Here is a 20,238-nt window from a genome sequence, read left to right on the forward strand (position 1 = left end):
ATTGCGTCTTCCCCTTGCAAAGATGCGTGGGGGGCGCCGTATTTTTCCCGCATGCCGCGCTGGTGAGCAAGAATATCGCGTGGTACCATACGTGCCGGATCGTTATACTCCTCCTCGCGTCGGCTCTCCTGTGAAGTGGCGGGTTGTGAATGGTAGGGCGACAACCCGCCACTTCACAGGAGAGCCGACGCGAGGATGTTCCGCGAGAGTCGACTCGTGCCCGTAAATCTACCCTCGCCTGGCGCTTTAATGCGATGCGCCTTCCTAGCGCATTACTGCTGTTTACATGAATGTGATGCGCTAGAAATGCGATGCGACATTGTCGCATTCATGTAAACGCGGAGTGCTGTTTGTCGCTTGCTCTTGACGCCCGGGACGGTGATGTTTACGTCGAGGAGCGCGGAGGCGTGCGGCGAAGGCGGCAGGGGGAGGAGTTTAAGCAAAGAGGCGATGCGAGTGCTGAACTCGGTGGCACGTTGGTCCATGCCCGAGCCCTCGAAGGAGTGGAGGCGGCACACGAGACGCTGACCCTGTGGCGACCGTTGCAGACGCTCGATGTGGTGAAGCGCTTGTTTCCGCGCGCGAATTGAGGGCGACCAATTTCCCGCTTCGGCCCTCGAGCTCCACCACTGGAAAAGCTGGCGCCACCGTCGGCGTGACGTGCTAGGAGGGATCACGTGGACATAGCGGCCGCGTCGGCTGCTTCGGGAGCGCCGAAGCGAGCTGAAAACGAAATTCCCTCGTACGCTGCGGTCCTCATTTAGTGGCGAAATTTTCCCGCTTCGAGTGTCTCCTTTACAACGCTTGAAAGCACTACAACAGGTAGTGGCTGCCTTTGAAGGCGCGCGCAACGTGGAAGGCTACTGCTCGGTGCCGCAGGGCCGAACGCACGTAACGGGGGCCGGTGTCAGCCTTATTCGCACGTAGCCGCAGGACAAGAAGCTGCGTGAAGCTTGGCTCGCGAAACATAAAACCTACAAACAGTCATCAGCTATAGACAACTCGGATATGCAGCAAGCACACACGCGAGGAAGATTTCTGCTACGGCGCCCGGTCTGCGATGTTCTGAAAACGCGCACCGAGACGCTCGCCCGAGTCCGCTGCCCGACTAATGTCATGACGGTTTGGCCTATGAACTTGTCGATGCTATAGACCGTTTTTTTCGTAAGCGCCGCCATATTGTGAACGCAGTGGCGCCGCCTATGAGCAGCGCCATACTGGCTTGGGTGAAAGCGGTTTTTTGCATGGCAGGTATACGCTCGGCGGTAGGTTGTGGCGTTTGTTTTCGCAGTCGTGCGGTCTGCTCAGTATGACGCGCGTTTTCTACGTGGTAAACGGTTCTGTGAGACGTGTTGAAGTGGTTTAAGGCGTCATGGCCGGAATTTCTGCTGGCGTTGAGGTGGACGGAGCACGCAGCGCGACGTGTGCGCGCATATTTGAGCGTACAAGCAGCCTCGGAGACCGATCGTGTATTTCTGAATGTTCCAATCACTAATGTGACCTTATTGCAGTGTTATCCTCTATTTCTAAGCTGCGGTTTAGGAGCCATGAAACATACGCAACGATCGTAACAGCGTGGATACCGCTGCTACGATAGGAGCTGGGATGCTATACTTTGACAAGCGTTCAAATTGTTCGCTGCAGGTTACATTGCGTGACTACTTGGTTCGATGGATGAGATTTCCGCCCTTGAATAAAATAGTTTGGGCAAGTAATAGCAGCATACCTTACAGTCTGAATTAAGCTTGTCCAGCAAAGGGACTGTTTACGAACTGCGCGAGCGTCTTAAGGAGTGGTAGGTGCTGGATTACATATATCTTTGCTCTATATACCGCATGGTCCAAGCATACGGCATCAGCGGTTATATATTTATGAACGTTGTGCGGCGTGACTATGCGAGGTCCTACTGCGGCGTTTGCCCGTTTTATCTTGCTTTTTCGAGAAAGAGGATGATAACCGAATTTTTTTTTTCGGTTGTGTTCGTTCCGTTCTCTACGACGCACTCACACGTATTACGAAAATGTTCTCCTCAAAAATAGGCATCGCATTCTTTTTATGCGATCCCTCTCATATATTATGGCTGTATGCAGGCCAAAAAGGCAATGCAGAAGCGCACAGCTTACATATGTACCATGCTGGTTCACCAACCGCAGTGATCGCTGTGTTGAGCAGCGCCATCGGCCTCATGCAGGAAGGCTAGCGTAGACATATGGTAATTTGAAGCCTACTAGACTTGAAATGCGCGAGAACGATGCCGGTGCATCGCAAATATTTGATAGCGCCTGCCGCTTAGAAGTTTCGTGGTTGCCTTAGGTATGCTGTGCACGAGCATGCGCTCTTATGCTTTATGTTTTACTCCCTACGCCAAGCGATCAGATAGTGAGCAGATTTACCATTTCATGCTGCTAATACAGAGACAACGGTTTTTTTTTTTATTCGAAAGCATGCCCTTAGGCATAACACAAAAGATGTTAGAAATACACGAACAGATTCGACTCGTGCAAAAAATCTAGAAGTGAACGATGATGGGGTCCATGAATCCAACGTACAAGGTCGGGTGGGCGGCCAGGCCGAAGGCCTGTTGCCCGGAGATGGCGGAGACGGCTTAGATGAAGCCCTGGGCACGTCCATAATAGGTGTGTCACTGTCACATTTTGGATTGCTGTGTTGCAAAATGGGCATGATGAGCCGTAAGGACCATGGTATTGTTGTGGCCAGAGAGCGGTCACAGACGGGGTGAGTGCGACCCCGACACGTAGCCTCCTTAACGTAACCTCCTCTCGGCGGGTTAACCCGCCAGGGAGGTCTGACCCACACGGAGGTATGAGAGCTCGTGTGGTACGTCGGAGGTTTTCCTTTTCCCGGATCAGTCGTCCACAGGCGTCTACAGGAAAATGTGGAAGTGGGTATGCTGTAATCTGTGGGTGGGTTGCCATATCTGCTTCAAGGAGACCCGGCAGGGCTGCTCGAGGCACCCACTGGACGCGTATGAGGATATTCGTAGTGGCAGCAAGACGGTGAATGCTATCTGACAATAGGGTGGACCGAGATACCCTACGTATGTCGTGGATGGCTTGAGTCGAGTCTGTGCGAATGATGAGTTGAGAGTATCGAGCATCTTGAACAGTAGGTAGCAACGCGGCCAAGCCGTCTCGTATGGCAGCAAGCTCGGCAAGGTAGGCCGGTGGTGCAGGATCGGCAACATACGAGCACGTTTGGCCTGCCTCTGGTATCAATGGACACACGAGAGCTGTGTGAATCATGGTGCCATTAACACTGGCATCAGTGCATGCTACAAGAGTCGCATCGTCTTGATTGGCATCGGCGCGATGAAGGCGAGAAACATGGGCATTCGCCTGACGAGGAACCGGGCTATACAGACGACCAAGAGGCTTATTGTCACTTAATTGTACACTTTTCCACGGAGCTACATCGCGTCTCGTAGATGTTGGATTGTCTATTTCGTGTCCCATGTACCGGGCCAGTGAAGCAGCCGAGCCGAAATATGATGGCTTTAGGGCGCGCGCGCATCGACGTTGGTGTACGAGTTCGTCAATAGTGTTGAGTTGGGACTCAGCCTGTAGGGTTGGCAACGGAGTGAGACGTGGTAGTCCCGTTATGGCCGGCATAGCTTCATTATTAATGGCCTCAAGGCGAGCCCATTGTGCCTTTGTGAGATGATGAAACTGGGCTCTGTAGACGAGTCGTGGTTGCAATACAGAACGGACCAGAAGGCGAGCCATGTTGGTGCTCGCTCCGCCAGATTTCTTCTCAATCCGACGTATCAACTGTATCGTTTCTGCGGCCTGTTGCTTTGCATTCTTGACCCATGGTCCCGCAGATCCGGAGGAATCCATTTCAAGGCCGAGCACACGGAGAGTTGAAGCCTCGTGTAATGGTTGCTGATCCAGAGTTAACTGAAGAGGCCGGAGTGCCAGTAGACGGCGCCCATACTTGTTCGCTACTGACATGTACGTCGTCTTGTCCTTGGAAATGTCAAGGCCTCTCCGAGCACACCAGTTGTGCGTCATCTTTAGGCCCTCTTGGAGCGCTTGTTCTTGGTGGCAGATTTCAGGATCAACTGACCAGACAGTGATGTCATCTGCGTACATTATGCACTGTGCGTTATGTATCGTGGCTAGCTTCCAGGCTAGTGGAAGGAGAGCAATATTGAAAAGGACTGGTGCGAGCACAGATCCTTGTGGGACACCCCGATGTGCGACGAACTGACCTACTGCTTTGCCAGCCAGGCGAATGGAGAAGGTGCGAGCGCACAGGAAGGCTTCGACGAATGTGCAGACACGGCTAGGGAATTGAAGCCAATGGAGAATTCCGACAATTGCTTCGTGACTCACATGGTCGTATGCTTTACGAATATCCATCGCCAGAATCGTGCGAATTCTTCGGGAGCGGCCTCCGATGAGAACCATAGAAGATAGGTACGCAAGGCCATCCTCTGCGCCTAGATGAGCACGCAACCCGATTCGGCCAGGATGATACCATGAGTACCACTCGAGCCACCATGTAATACGTGTCGCGAGCTTACGCTCCATCAGCTTGCCTAACGTTGAGGTTAGTGCTATTGGGCGCATATGAGCGATATTATCTTGGGGTTTTCCGGGTTTGGGAATAGGGACCATTTCTGCATGCCGCCAAGAATCGGGAATGACTCCTGTAGCCCAAGCTTCGTTTATGGCCACCAACAGCACTTCGAGAACCTTGCCTTCCGTGTTTTTATAAAGTTCATACGGCATGCCATCCGGTCCTGGTGCCTTGCATGGCTTCGACAGGTCGATTGCCGCTAAAAATTCCGCCATAGTGAAGGCAGCTTGTATACCCTCGATGTCAGAGAGCGTAGGCGGCGTGCCTGCGCCCGCGGGAAGGCAGTTTTGAACAACGAAGGGAGGCGGTGCTGTGTCCAAAGCCGAAAAAAAGGTGTTGGCGACAGTTTCTGCAAATACTGCTGGTATCTGGCCCGATGCTAACAGGGCACAGGCTGCGGGCTCTGGAGGGCGCCGACCACGTTCCATTACTCGGAAGGTGCGCCAAATGGAGGCATTGGACGACGAAGGTCCGAAAGAAGAGCACCAGCTCCATCCAGCGGCCACGTTCTAAGCGGTGTTCATGGCGCCGAGCTACTGCAGTAAGGCGTTGGGCCTCTAAGCGAAGGGTATTTGATGCAGGGTCGCGTGCTGATGCAAGTTCTGCTTGGCGGCGCGACGCCCAGAGACGCAAAAGTTGCAAATCAGGAGCGGTTCGCGATTCATCAACCCACGACGTACCTGTCGCCTCAACTAATGCCGCCTTAAGACAATGGGACGGGTCCACCATGAAGTTGGATACATTGCTTTCTGATACCGCCCTGTATCGACCCCAGTCCACCCCTCGACATTGTCGGTGGAGGCGGCCTGTTCCGCCCGAAGATAAGCCAAGGTGAATCGGATGATGGTCGCTACCCCAGCAGTCGGGTTCACATGACCACGAGACGGTCATCCTTCCTAGCCACCAAGATAAGTCCGGTGAGTGTGGCGGCGCGCAAGGGTGGTCTCGCCGACGAGTAGGCACTGAGACATTATTAAGCAGTGTGAATTGGGCGTCCATAAATGTGTCCAGCACACATGTACCACGCGCACTGGAAATAACGTATCCCCATGTGGTGTGGGGCGCGTTAAAATCTCCTGCGACCATAATGGGGAAACCAGGATGTTTCTGTCGTAGGTGCGCCAGCCAGCCGAGACACAACCGAGCCGCACGACCGCTGTAAGGGCGGGCATAGTATGAAACAATGATAACGTCCGTGCGTTGGAGACGAACCAATACGGCCACGACTTCTTGCCATATAGAGCACACCACCGTGAAAGATCAACACGGGTCTGATGAAGAGTGCATCTTACATACGCTGCAACCTTTCCTGGAGGGACATCGGGCGTAGCACTCCTACGATCCAACATTGAAGGCGATGAGTATGCCACAAATCCTGGAATGGGTGGCAGGCCGTTGGATTCTTCAAGCAGAAGAGCCCAAGCACGCAGCTTCCCATATCTGAGACGCTGACGCAGCTCTCCGACCTTCCCTGCGATGCCGCGACAGTTCCACTGTAAGATGCCTTCTGGCACACTTGAAGACGTAGCAGCCATCATAGATTAAGATTGGCCAGTAGAACCGAGGTGAGATGCTGGAGCTGTTGCGCAACGAAGCGCAGGAGTTCTTGGGGTGAAAGAGGCTTCGACACAGATGCCGGGTTAGCCATATGAGCAGGACTAGACGACGACGGCGAATGCAACGGCCGCGCTCCGTCATGACGACGCCGGAGCACTGTACGGCGTTCCTTGAGACGTTGGATCTCCCTTTCAAGGTTGGCGAGGCGAGCGTCGATCTCGAACTCTTCGTCTGCCAAAGGAAGCGGCGTGTCTTCTATCGATTGTGATGCCCATTGCGGTCGTGAAGTGGACGACCTAACAGCTGCGCTATAGGTACGAGTGGCAGCATCACTTGTCTCTGTACTTGCTTTTGTCACCTGGCTAGCGTCCTCTTCCAGCGAGGCCAGAACGGCGTAACGGTTGTACACAGGGACTTGTTTCATTGATGAATCTCGAGGGGTCCTTGCTGGCTGTCGAGAATGGCGTTGTCGAGCCTTCTTAGTGGCCTTCAACTTCGTAGGACACGTCGTGGAAGTGATGTCATGATCGTTTGTTTGGCATAGGCCGCATCTAAACGATGCCGACGGTTCAGGCTCCATGGTGTCGTCTTTAGGTGGGTAGGGGCAGGATGATTTCATGTGTCCCTGTCTAAAGCAAGAGTAGCAGTACACCACGGAAGGTTTGAACGGACGCAGGCGCAGTACGCAGCCGTAATACAGGATACGTTCAGGTGGGGAACTAGGGCCTTGAAGCGTGATTAGGCACGTACGACCGGTGCCTAGGTAGCGAGAAGCCACGACCTTGTGTGTGGGACACAATAGTTCCTGCAGGAGCCTCTCGGGTTCTTCGTCAAGGTCAACGCCCTTAACCACGTAGCGTCTTAAGTCTGTACCACTGGCGAGGTACGCCTGGACTGGAAGGACACACTCTCCCGAGACTTGTATTTGTTGCAGTTCTTCGAGTTTATAAACTAGTGCCATAGCAGACACCCATACTGAGACCGTATTAGTGGATTTCTGTAGAGCAAAAGCTTGAAATCGGAAGTCTCGAGGCAGGCGTCCAGGGCCGCTTGAATGATGCGGTCGTGCAGAGTGGACATGTCATATCTAGCACGAGGCTTGATAACCACTTTGTACCACGATGTCGTTGGCGACTCCGGAGACGTGCGTGTCGGTCGTGCGGGCAGGCCTTGTGATGAGCGAGGTCTTTTCGGGGCTGCTGAAGCTACATTTTCATCCGGTGGAAGGCCAGTAGCGTCCTTCGTCCTCTTGGCTGAGGTGTGCGCCACGACAGCAGGGCTGTTCTGCTCCATGTTGGTGGTATCCATTCTCAGGGTGCTGCCTTCGCACGTTGCACTTGTCCCCACGAAGGAGACGCTCCTGGCTTGGATGGCAGTTGCATCGGTAATGTTCCGCTCTTTCGACGCAGCGGACAGCAGCTTGGATGCTCCGCGCCGACGCGGCGAGTGCGGCGGGGGCACTAGCACTCGCGAAGCCGCTTAAGAACTCGAGCTGGACGACGCAGCAGGAGGGTGTAGATGACGACGGACATTGTAGATAGGCGCCAGTAGTAATTACGAACCGCCAAAGCGGTCCATAAACAACAGAGTTCCAGTAGCAGGGAAAAAAAAAACAGCAAACAGGGCGACAATCCGGAGCTACGGAAAAACACGTCCGAGCGGAACGAGCGCTGGAAACGCCCCCCCCCCACCCCCTGACAACGGTTTTCACTGTTGAATTAAAACCGATATAAGCGAAATAGTTCACAACACATACACACACCGCGACTGATAATGTGCGTACACCGCGGCTGATAAAACGCGTCACATTTTTGCGCCCCCAAGAGATATTTCCGCCTACTGTAGTTACCGATCCACCGAAAGGCTTCCCTGACAACATTATATGAACGGACATGGCGTAAATTTCACAAAGTACCATCTCGAAATCGTTCCGCAGCACGCGACAACAATACTTTCAAGCAACGCCGCGCCGGATCGCCCAAGCCAGAGAGGAGAAAATGCTCTCCGCGCGCCCGATCCTCCTCGCCCGATGAAAGGGTCTATTAGCCCCGAGAACGAACACGAGCGGCGCTGCGAGCGCCGCTCGCGTGACGTCAGGGCACGGACTCGCGCCTGTCGTCTGCTACAGTTCGGGCGTTGTCCGGGCGCTTTCTGCGGTGTTTAAGTTTGTTCGCCCTCGTTCTCTCTGCTTGTATACTTATGGTGGTCGTCTCAAATATATTTTTACGACATCTTCCTTTGTGAACATTTATTCAAAGAGCTAATTTCTTAGACAACAATGCAGCTCTCGAAGGCAACGCTACAGTGCCAGCCGAAGCGACGCAGACCAGCCGATCGCGGGTTTTTCATACGCGGATAGACAATCCCAAAGCATAGACTATAGGAATCCAGTTATGATACCATACCTGCCGCGGTGCAACAAGTATGTCACAAAGCTGGCTATACATGACTTCTACAGCAGTTACGTTGATTTCATTCCGCTAAAACAGGTTTGCTCACGACGAGTAGTTCATGGTATAATATCGAATTTTTGCATTTCCTCACAGAAACGCTCGGCAGGCAGTAGCACGGGGACTTAACTAATACTGGAGCTTAGATACTACACGCCTCACTTGCTTCTTTAACTGCTTGTCAACATTGGGCGGTTCTTCACGTGCTTATTTTTTTTAAGCGGCGGCAATTTGAAGTAAAGTTAATGAAGGCTTACAGCTATTTACAGAGTACAAATAGGAATGTAGCAATATATATTCCCTTTTCCGTGCTACACGTTCAACTCACCTCTTTAGAGCGCATTTGTTAATGAATAATAATGTATGTTATGTTCCTCTTTTTTTGTCTATGTTACCAAGTGTATATCATTTATTTATTTCAATGCCGCAGTGTGTTTTGCATTGTTATTGTGGAAATATTTCACTGTTCTTTCATATATTGTATAACTGCAATGTTTTATGGCCACTATATAAACGTAATTTATATGGCGCTTGATGTGTTACCCCATGTAGTCATATTGTACCTAAGGGGGTGAGGTTACCTCAAGCCGCGTCTTTGCGGCTTTTTTCCCTCATCCACCTCCATTTACCACTCCTCTGTACATGTGTGTGTGTAAATGGAAATTAATAAATCAAATCAAACTCACTTCAGAAATTTACTGGTGCTTGTTGCTTGAGGAATATACATGACGAATATGTTTGGCGAACTGACACAGGCTGCTCGGCCCAATTTTTTTAGTGAAGTATGCCTCCTGGACCGCATAGCTGCAGCCAGAAAGAAGTCGAAGCGTCAATTACTAGTAGTATGGGACATATTGAAGATATCGAAATTCCCCCGGTGGAGGGTCAAAAATCAAGTGAAAGTATATGCAAGGCTTGTGGTGCTTTCTTTATGAATGTTTGCGATTGGAATGGAGCAAACTTAATTTAGCCTGCAAGATTCTCTTTTATGTACCGACGAAGCGAATAGTTACCCGTTTGTATAATTAAATAACGCTGGATCGAGACATGGTGAGACAGAAGGTGCTTGAATTTTCCTTTTGTAGGCAATCTAAGCTGCGGTGTAGTAGCTCGAGAATACTTTAGCCATTCCAGTTGGCGCTGTAAAAAAATGCTTTATGGTTTTAATTCGAAGTTGTAGTGAACTGATGGGTTTCGCGAACATAGCGTGCCTCGCCATACGGACAGTCGATTGCTACCGTTACGTGATCAGGGGTGTGCCATATTGTCGATAAAGGCTACTGAGGGCCACTATGAAACATTTCATCACTTTCAATTGAGTGGCTCTCGATCTTAAGAACGAAACTTTTCTCTGAGGTGATTGCTACTATGGTGTTTTTGAATTAACTATGTAAATACTCTACATGACGCGCCGTCGTGTTAGCAGCCATGAGCAATTCATTTTTTGGAGGCCTGTTTCAGAGGGGGATGAAAGTAGCAGCAAACGTTTTCATAAGAAATGCGCTCCTAACTATTTTTTTACGCATTAATGAATGGTCATATTTGAATAGGGCAACACACCAGAGTAATAGGAATCATGATGACAGCTTCGCTGGGCAGTGTCTTTCTAACATCGGATAACATGTTGACGCCAATTACCAAATTTTTCTTCCACGTAAAATGCAATGCCTCTCATAGCTAAATACAAAAGGAATGTTAAGTGTTTAGCGAAGCATCATACCCTACTTCGCGCGTTGAATTTGCAGATATTCTTTTTTTAGTCAAAATTTACCGATAGACACGGCGCATATATGCATTGCAAAAACTTGTAGACCCCTTTAACGCTACTTAGCTTGCGATATCCAAGTCGCAAAGTTTCTCGACTCACACGCTTTTGAAGAAGAAACTGTGGTTAAGGTATTGCAGCTGAAAGAAGCCGACTTATTCTTCAATACGTACGGCTCGAGCCACCTATACCCCAAGCATACACGAAGGGAACGAGAGCGCGCGGCGGCCGAGCGAGCCGGAACGAGCGGCGTCCTGGCCGTGACGTCACTCGCGAGAGGGCGCCATTCCTCTTTCTCGGGGCTAATAGATACTGGCAAGTTGAGTGGAGTGAAAAGGCAACGGTAAGAAGCACATTTAAAAAAAGCATGGCATATGGTCATGTTTGTGTTATGAATTAATTCACTGGATTACAAAAAAAAAGAAGCAGCGGGAAATAGCATGCCGAGAACACCTATAAACATACAGTGCGACCCAACTCGAGAAATAATATTGAAAGGCCAAAGAATTTAGAAGAAAAAAAAGACTGAATCGTCGCGACGGCACATCACAGTCCCCGTAGGCGTCGAAGTCTCTACAGTGAAATTATTTTTGAATAGCTCTGATAGAACCCACGCAACAATGGTTGCTTGCATACTGTCAAATGCTCATATTCTGCAGCCTAAATCTCATGGCACGGTGCGAAAACGCGCGCGCGGAGAAAGCGAAACAGTGCGCGGACAAGCATGCAGACGCGCAGTCGGTCGCTGCGAATCTACGCGATCGCTGCATTGAGGCTTCGTTCTATTACGCTCCATTTAGTTATACAAACACTAAGAGAACATATTTCACATAGCTTGCTCTCAGCGTTTACCTACCTTTCACGCAAGAAGCCGGTTCGGGAGACTCCATCGCGGCGACTGCGCCCAGTGGCGTTCACTGTACGTATTCGGTAAAGAGATAGCGTCTGTAAACGATTGTGTGCTTTCAGTTTGCCCAAGAATATTATTTAGACAGTAAAAAACTTCTCTCGTTTCGAAAGTACGTACAGAAATGTCCGGGAGAGTTCGCGCGTGGTGTTTTCAGTGAGCGCTGACAGCAAAACCTATGAGGAGCGCGCCGCGTGATCCCTCATACTACGCCAGCGAGGTGCTTCCGCTAGATGGCGACTCCGTAACTCCTGGCGTAGGGTGCCTCGATGCGCGCGCCCCCCTCCGCCGCTCCGTGGAGGGTGGGGACATCCTTTGAAAGGGTCAGTGCCGCCTCGGCGAGGACGCGCTCCATATTTGTGCCCCCTCCCCGTCCCGCCTGCGTCAGTTGCACGTGCGGCGGCCTGTTTCCCGTTGGTTGCAATTTTTCTTGGCCGCAAGACGAGGAAGACATGCCGGGGTGTTGGGTGCCTGCGTGCACAAATCACTCCCGAAATGGCTGGAGAATGTTTTCATTTCCGAGAGATCCGAAAAGAAGGCTCCTGTGGACTGTAAAAGCGAAACGGGACAAGTGGCAGCCGGCCAACACTTCACGCCTATGCAGTGTAAGAATATCAAGGGTCAGCTTTTAAACTCTAGCGTGTTCACATTAAGTGGTGCAACCGTCAGCGAGCACAACCTACCTTCAAAGGATGTGAAACTAGAGCACGTACGTGCTGTCCTAGAGTTCGGCAAAGAAAGGGAGCTGAAGCTCGCGCCGAAGCTTTCTGAAGCACATGTTTCCTCGGGACATTTCACAAAGATGAAAGTGGGACTTGCAGTGCAATTTTTCAAAGAGACCCCCGCTGCAATCCGGTACTTGGTGAAAGAAAAAATACTGGAGCAAGAAGCCGAAACCACAGCATGGTTTTTAGAACTTGTATCAAGGTGGTATACTCTGATGTCATCGCGCCACCCCTCCGTTTCTCTTAGTCTTCAAGACATGGAGAAGCATTATGAAGCTGTCTGTACTCCCAAGCTGGCCATCAATACTTTTCAAGGCATGAATATGGGCAGCACCTCGCAGTGGAAGCCATCACAGGCAGGCCTTCTAATCACCACTACTGCTGTACTTCAACTCCAGGACATTCTTTTGAGCTCTGAAGGTTACATTTTCTTTCTAACTGGCAGAATACTGCAAGATTGCCTGGAAAACCTTTTCTCTGTTGTTCGCCTGAAGAAGCCGGTTCCAGATGCATTGGACATGAAATATGCTCTCAAAGTTGTCTGCATTAGCCAATTTTGGCGCACGCCGAAGACAACCAGCTATGCTGTCGATGATTCGGAGTATCTGGTTGATCTACTGACAGATGGCAAGCGTGAGCTAGCTGAACCAGACCCATCTGAAATCGATGATTCTGAGATACTCTTCATTGAAGAGCTGACATCTACAGAATGTAGCACCCTCTTTCATATTGCCGGATTCCTCGTGAAAGGCATTATCAAAAAGATAAGCAGTTGCGAGCAGTGCAAAACTGCTCTGCTAGGTTCGACAGACAGTCAGCATTCTTACCTGACAAGGCTAAAAGAATACATCCGGAACGGCGACAACCTGCATTACCCCAGTGCTCAAGTAATGAGTATTCTGAAGTCGTGCGAGGAGCTATTCAAGGGAATCACGGAATGGACCGAAAGCCTTCTTACTGTACAATCTCCTTTACAGGCTGTTGTGACGTACTTGAGCAAAATGGTTAAGTTCAACGTGAATGCTTGCCAAGTCCACAGTGCAACTGTTCAGAAGCTTCTCATTTCCACCTATGCCCGAATGAGGTTACGCATTCACCTGCGTCAGCTTGAAAAGAAAGAAGTCAACGGCCGCGGAAGCAAAACGTGTGCTGCAGTAAACTTGCAGTGAAACCACAGTTTTGATAGTGTGCACATAGCTGGTGTGTACTTTTTATAACTTTTTTCTATAGTGTTTTCATATTTTTCGCACATTGTTGTAATAAATTGATGCAGCGGTGTCGCAAAGCTTTTGATCACTACACCATATTTTTTGTGGATTCTTTCAGTGATTTCTACATAAGTGTTTTGCTGTAATGAAAAAGAAATATTCAGTTAACTCGACGCGAACTTTTTAAGGCCAGAGAATATAAGAGGTTTCATAAAATATTGGATGTCGCAATACATTCCAAATACCCCACTTCAGCCTCGTTTGTGTGTGTGCGCTTTTGAAGAATGACTGCCTTCTGACGGCAGCCACTGAGGTTCTTGACTTCGCCGAAAGTGTGACATCTTATCATTTGAGTCATTCTCCTTCTATTCATAATGATACGTGTCGTTCGGCGAGAAAAACAGCTTACTTTCAAGGAAACGCGTTCGGCGCCAGTGCGCGCTCCCGAAGCGCGATGAAAGAAGTGGGCACAAATACGGCGGACTCCGTAGCAGACGACGCGGTTGTCCCCACCCTCCACGGAGCGGCGGACGGGGGCGCGCGCATCGAGGCACCCTATCCTGGCGCCCTCTCGCGTGTGACGTCACGGCGAGGACGCCGCTCGCTCCGTCTCGCTCGGCGGCCGCGCGCGCTCGTTTCCTTCGTGTATGCTTGGGGTATGGGGGGCTCGAGCCGCACTTATTGAAGGGTATGTCGGCTTCTTTCTGCTGCCATGCCTGAACCACAGTTCCTTCTCCTGAAGCACGTGAGTCAATAAAATTTCGGGCTTGGATATCGCAAGCTATGTAGCGTTGAACGGGGCTACTGGTTTCCTGGTTTTACAATGCATATATGCGCCGTCTCAGTCCATAAATTTTGCGTAAAAAATGTCTGGAAATTCAATACACGAATTTGTGTACGATGCTTGGCTAAACACTTAACATTCCGTTAGTATTTAGCTATGAGAGACATTGCATTTTACATGAAGGAAACTTCTTGGTAATTGTCTTTCTAACACGGATAACATCCTGACGCCATTGTCCAGCGAAGCTGTCATCACGATTCTTACTACTCGGGTGAGTTGTTCTAGCCAAATATGGCCATTTATTAATGCGTAAAAGACAGAGTTAGGCGCCCATTGTTTATGAAAAAGTTTGCTGCTAGTTTCACCCCTCCCTGAAACAGGCCTCCAAAAAACGAAACGCTCATGGCTGCTAACACGACGGCGTGTCACGTAGAGTATTTACATAGTTAATTCACAAATACCATAGTAGCAATCACCTGAGAGAAAAGTTTCTTTGTTAAGATCGAGAGCCAATCAATTGCAAGCGATGAAATGTTTCATAGTGGAGCTCAGTAGCCTTTACCGACAATATGGCACACCCATCACCCAACGGTAGCACGAAACGGTAGCAAGCGACTGTCAGATGGCGAGGCACGCTTTGTTCGTGAAACCGATCAGATCACTACGATTTCGAATTGAAACCATAAAGCATTTTTTACAGCTCCAATTGGAATGGCTAAAATATTCTCGAGCTACTACAGCGCAGCTTAGACTGCCTAGAAAAGGAAAATTCAAGCACTTTCTGTGTCACCATGTCTCGATCCAGCGTTGTTTAATTATGCAAACGGAGAACTATTCGCTTGGTCGGTACATAAAAGAGGACCTCGCCCAACTGCAGGCAAAATAAAGTTTGCTCCAATCCAATCGCAAACATTCATAAAGAAAACACCACAAGACTTACATATATATTCACTTGATTTTTGACCCTTCACAGGGGAATTCTATTTTCAATACGTCCCATACTACTAATGATTGACGCTTCGACTTCTTTCTGGCTGCAGCCATACGGCCCAAAAGGCAAATTTCTCTAAAAAATTTGGGCCAAGCAGCCTGTGTCAGTTCGCCAAACAAATTCGTCAGGTATATTCCTCAAGGAACAAGCACCAGTAAATTTCTCAAGTGAGCTGAACGTGTAGCACAGAAAAGGGAATATATATTTGTACATTCCATTTTGTATTCTGTAGATAGACGTAAGCCTTCATTAACTTTACTTCAAATTACCGCCGCTTAAAAGAAACACGTGAAGAAGCGCCTAATTTTAAGGAGCAGACAAAGAAGCAAGTTGTGCTTGTAGAACCTAACTGCAGTATTAGTTAAATCCTCGTGTTACTGCCGAGCGTTTCTGTGAAGAAACGCAAAAATTTGATATTACACCATGAACTACTCGTCGTGAGCAAACCAGTTTTAGCGGATTGTAACTGTTGTGAAAGCCATATATAGCCAGCGTCTGTGACATGCTTGTTGCACCGCGGCAGGTATGGCATCATACCAGGATTCTTATTTTCTATATTTTAGCGGTTGTCGATTGAAAAACCCGCAATGGGCTGGTCTGCGCTCCTTTGGCTGGCACTGTAGCGTTGCCTTCGAGAGCTGCATTGTCGTCTAAGAAATAAGCTCTTTGAATAAATTTTCGCAAATGTAGTCGTCGTAAGAATATATTCGAGACGCCCGCCATGAGTATACAAGAAGAGAGAACTAGGGCGAGCAAACGAAAACACCGCAGAAAGCGCCCGGACACCGCCCGAAATGTAGCAGACGACAGGCGCGAGTCCCCTTGACGTCACGCGAGCGGCGCTCGCAGCGCCCCTTTAGTTCGTTCTCGGGGCTACATTTGGCGAACTGGGGTGCGGTGCTCGAAGCCGACGGCCTTCAAGTTGGCTGCACTGGCGTTGGTGAATGGGAGCGCGTAGAGCGCTCGCGGCGTTGCGATCGAGTTGTAAACTCGGAGCGCAAGATGCGGTGTGCAGCCGCAGCCTCGGGCGAGCAGGGAGCGTGCGGCGCCTGCGACTTTTCTGGAGTCTCTGCAGAGTTGTGTGGTGGCCGCGTTAAAGTTGAGGCGGCAGTCCATGTGGAACGCGTTCGACTTGACTGCAGGCTACGTGCTACTTCCATGCTTCTTCGGTCATCACGAGTGCTCCAGGTCCACTAATCATTCGGCACCCGTTCACAGCAGCGTTCGAGACGGCTGCCATCCTTTACGCCGAAAAATATCACTGCGCAGCGGGCCGCAAGTTCGATGTTTCTGAACGGGTGGTGCGAGAGTGGCGACTGCAGCGAAGCGAAATTTTCACCCGTTACAAGTGAGGTATTTCCCACGTGCCGAAGTCTGGAGGTCTGGACGCTTTCCGGAGCTGTAGGCCAAGCTTGCGGCGTACTACGTCGCTGAAATGCGTCATCGGTCTCTGCCAGTGAAGTGCGACACGGTCATGAAACAAGCCCGGATCTTCGCCTTTTAAGGACCTGCTACGCCGTGAGTACAACGAGTGGCTGGCGGCAGAAGACCGGGAAATCACGCCAACCGGACTTCGTCAAAAGAGCCTCCCCGGGCCCGACGGCTGCGTGTGGTTGGGTGCATTCGGCGTGGGCTGCTATTCCACAAGATGTGGTGCGGTCGTTTGCCATGCTCGTGTTTGCCAAATGTGGAATTTCGCCGCACGACGACGCGCTGTGCGACCGTAGCAGCGCTGACGATGGCAGCACTAGTGAGGACGACCATGTAGTCCAGTGACCATGTCAACTACTAATCAATTTGCGTTATCTAATGCGCCCTCGGGTATGCTTCTCTTTATTTTTTCCTGTCACGTGATATGGGGGGGGGGGAGGCGGGGAGGCTTACAAGCGTGTAAATAAGGTATATATAAACGAATAACGATTGTCTGCACTGTGCCTACTTAATCGAGAAGGTTGCATGTTTAAAAGTTAGTGACTTTTCAAAACCTATGTAAAACATAAAGTTCACTGCCATGAGACTCGCACTGTCATCAATACTATGCACCAAGGGGACAGCTGTTTTTCTTATAGTTTATGGCTTCGTAGATTGCTGCACAAAGAAATCATTTCAATGGCATGTCATTGTGTTGACTTGTGCTCCTGTGTATACACACGTTCTCGAGCAACTGTGCACGTTCCAACCTACAAGTAATGAGCGAGTCATTCATGCAGCTGGAAGTAAAGTGATCCCCTAATGTAGATGCTGAAAAATGTTGAGTATGATGCAACCAGTGAAACCAGGACAAAGCGAATGCACTAGCTATCATTTTTATTATTGGATCATGCACACCTTGGAAATGAACATTGTACAATATACCGAATGGTTGAAAATCAAGCATGTTGGCAAATCTTCAAACTTATAAGATGGAGCGCTGATAGATGGGATGACAAAAAGAACAACACATGGTTCCATCCGTATGTTGTCTTTTTTTTTTTGTCCTGCCATTTACTGGTCCCCCTAATAAGTTGCAAAATATGTGTCGTAGCCATTCTGTATGCTTTGAACAGACATACTTCAAGCTGCTCGCTAGTTCCATTTATAAGGTGTCATTTCCCACGCGTATTTTTGCCAATCATTTGCAATAAAATATTGTTCATATGACCAATTTTATTATTTTCATTCAAGAGATTATATTTTTAGGTAGTATTGGACACTAAAAGCATATCCACATATGTGCTGAAGGGACATATATTTCTGAATAGAATGAAGTCAGTCCTGTATCAAATACTATTGTCTTGACAATGAATTGCAATGTAATTTTGTACCTTAAATGAATCATTTCTGTTGCCTATAAGCAAACAGAAGAGCAGGACAGTAAAATACGAGCCTGGAAACAAAAACTTGGTCTAAAATGTTTCACTCTCACAACTCTTGAATTTCCTGTGCAAGGCACAACATGCCCGTCAGAACACCAAAATAATTGTGCACTAGAAATACAGTAAAAAGAAAACTTTCAGGATTTCAGAAAGAGTGCTAAACCTTGCCTAGCATTTGCTAACATGTACTTGGAAATGCAAATGTACTTACTTTTTCACAGTTGGCTGCAAACTAAAACCAGGCAGATGTTTTACTTTTTAATGAAACCAACATCCTCTGAGCTTTTGATGCTGCATGCCTTCATCTAAATATTGTACAGCTCTTTGCTATAGTCACTTTAAAAGTAAGAATTTTATGCAGTACAGGACCTTCAAGAGCTTCATTTACCGTTTTGCTATGTAGCACAGTCATCCTCTTGAAAATTATTTTCCATCCATATTCTGTGACTGACCATTTCCAGCTGGCAGCTGAACTATTGTCCAGCTGGAAACATTCCTAGCTGTTTCCAGCTTCAGCTGGATGCCTATCCAGTGTAGCAATCATTTTCCAGCTGGAAACTGGCCCAGCTGGATGATGTGATTACCAGCCGCATTTCCAGCTGAAAAACTCATTCCAGCTGGAAATTGACCTCCCATTTTCATCTGGGTATATCCCTTAGGTGCCCTGGAGACGCTGAGCCGCCCGCTTTATTATAACCTCAGGTGCTCTCCCGAGGCCTCCGTTTGCTGGTTACATGTGCCCTCCTGGAGCAGTGCTTGTAAAAAATCCTATCTATTGTCGCAACGAAAAAAGCAACCCGCGACTTATGCAAAGCCAGTCTTGCCTTCGATGAAAATGAATCGTGTTGCGGGAGCAGAGTCATCCTTGCAGGCCGAATGCGGCGGGGCATACTTCCCTCAGATGACAATGACTCCCGCAAGAAACGGTGGGATGCTGCGCCGAGTGCCGTGAAGTCGTCCTCCCGTGTACGAGCGATCCTGCCGGACACCCCGAGTGTCCAACACTGAGAAAGAGGGTGGCTTAGCGGTGGCATGCGGGCTGCGAGGAGAGGATGGGCGAGATAGAGGGGCAAGATGGCAATGATCATGTGCAAGAGATACAAATATCGAAAGAAAGATGTGTGCACGGAATAGAGTACCTTCTTTCGCACCTGGCACGCCAACATTTCCGTGTTGGTGCTCCGATTCTTTTTTCCGTTTCAAATGTGAAGGAGAGTTGCATTTGCTGTGTACGTTCTCTGCATATACTGTCAAATGTAGCCCGGGCGGTTCCAGTTTGCAGCCGAGGTTCCACAGCATGGAAATATTTGCAGCAGCTCCATCGCAAGTCAAGCTGACTACATGTGCACCTTTATCATGTACAACATGAGCTGCTTGCAATACTACATTGGACCGTTGCTCTCCGCAAATTAGATCAACAAGAAAATGTGCGATTGGCAATTTCCATCAACCATTAGCTGCCACCAACATGACCACAAAGGCATCTTTTGCAACTGGGAGGCTATCGTCATTAGTGTCTGTTCCCACGTTAACGTAACCACGAAACCTGTTGCCATCCCATTCTACGCGTCTTCGGATCGCCATCTCATCAACTACCTATGAGCAACGTGTAGGGTGGCCAGCCTGTGCATTTTCCTGCACTTTAAGTCCTAGAGCTGACATTGCCACCCCAGAAAACCCAGGGGCCCCATTAACTACTGGTACCATTTTGACAATGTCTTAGGGTGCGGCAAGCGTCACACTTTCCGGACACACTTGTATGCCCTCGGTGAATAGAAATGCAAGGTTAGAGCAAATGCTCTGAGCTCTGGGGAATAGACCTTTGCAAGTGACGTACCAGATATGTGAGCCACCTGTCATTTCAACAGGTCTTCTCTACAGCCGCAAAGATTTTTCGATGCTTCTAAGTCTTCGTCACATAGAATGTGGTTTTTTGAAAGGTCTTGAATTGCATGTTTAAGGCTGGCCACCTTGCGCTTCAGGCGACATTGAGATTGGTGCAGATGTTTAATCTTGCTTGCACTAGTGATGGTGGTGTACCAGTCCGCCTTCTGACATAGAAGTGCTTTCACTGGAGTGTCGTGTGAAGGTGAATGCTGCAAGTGCAGTGCCGTAAGATGAAACCCTCCAGCAGCTTGTGTGATAAGTAACACTAACACTTCATCACTGATTAGTGTCCACAGAAGAGGATGTTATTTTTGAAACTGCAATAGCATTCGGTGTATGTATACTGTGTGTCCAAAAAGTGACTGTTTAATGAAAGAAGAGTTCTTAAAGTTTGAAGTTTTACCTACACCAGTGCAGTTGTACTACAGGAGATGGTGAGAATGTCCACCGCCACCTTTAAGACATCTCTGCTCACAATGCTGCTGCGTAGTCAGCGGAAGTTTGCTA

This window comes from Dermacentor albipictus, unplaced genomic scaffold (genome assembly GCF_038994185.2).
Source record: "Dermacentor albipictus isolate Rhodes 1998 colony unplaced genomic scaffold, USDA_Dalb.pri_finalv2 scaffold_14, whole genome shotgun sequence".
Classification (NCBI taxonomy): Eukaryota; Metazoa; Arthropoda; class Arachnida; order Ixodida; family Ixodidae; genus Dermacentor; species Dermacentor albipictus.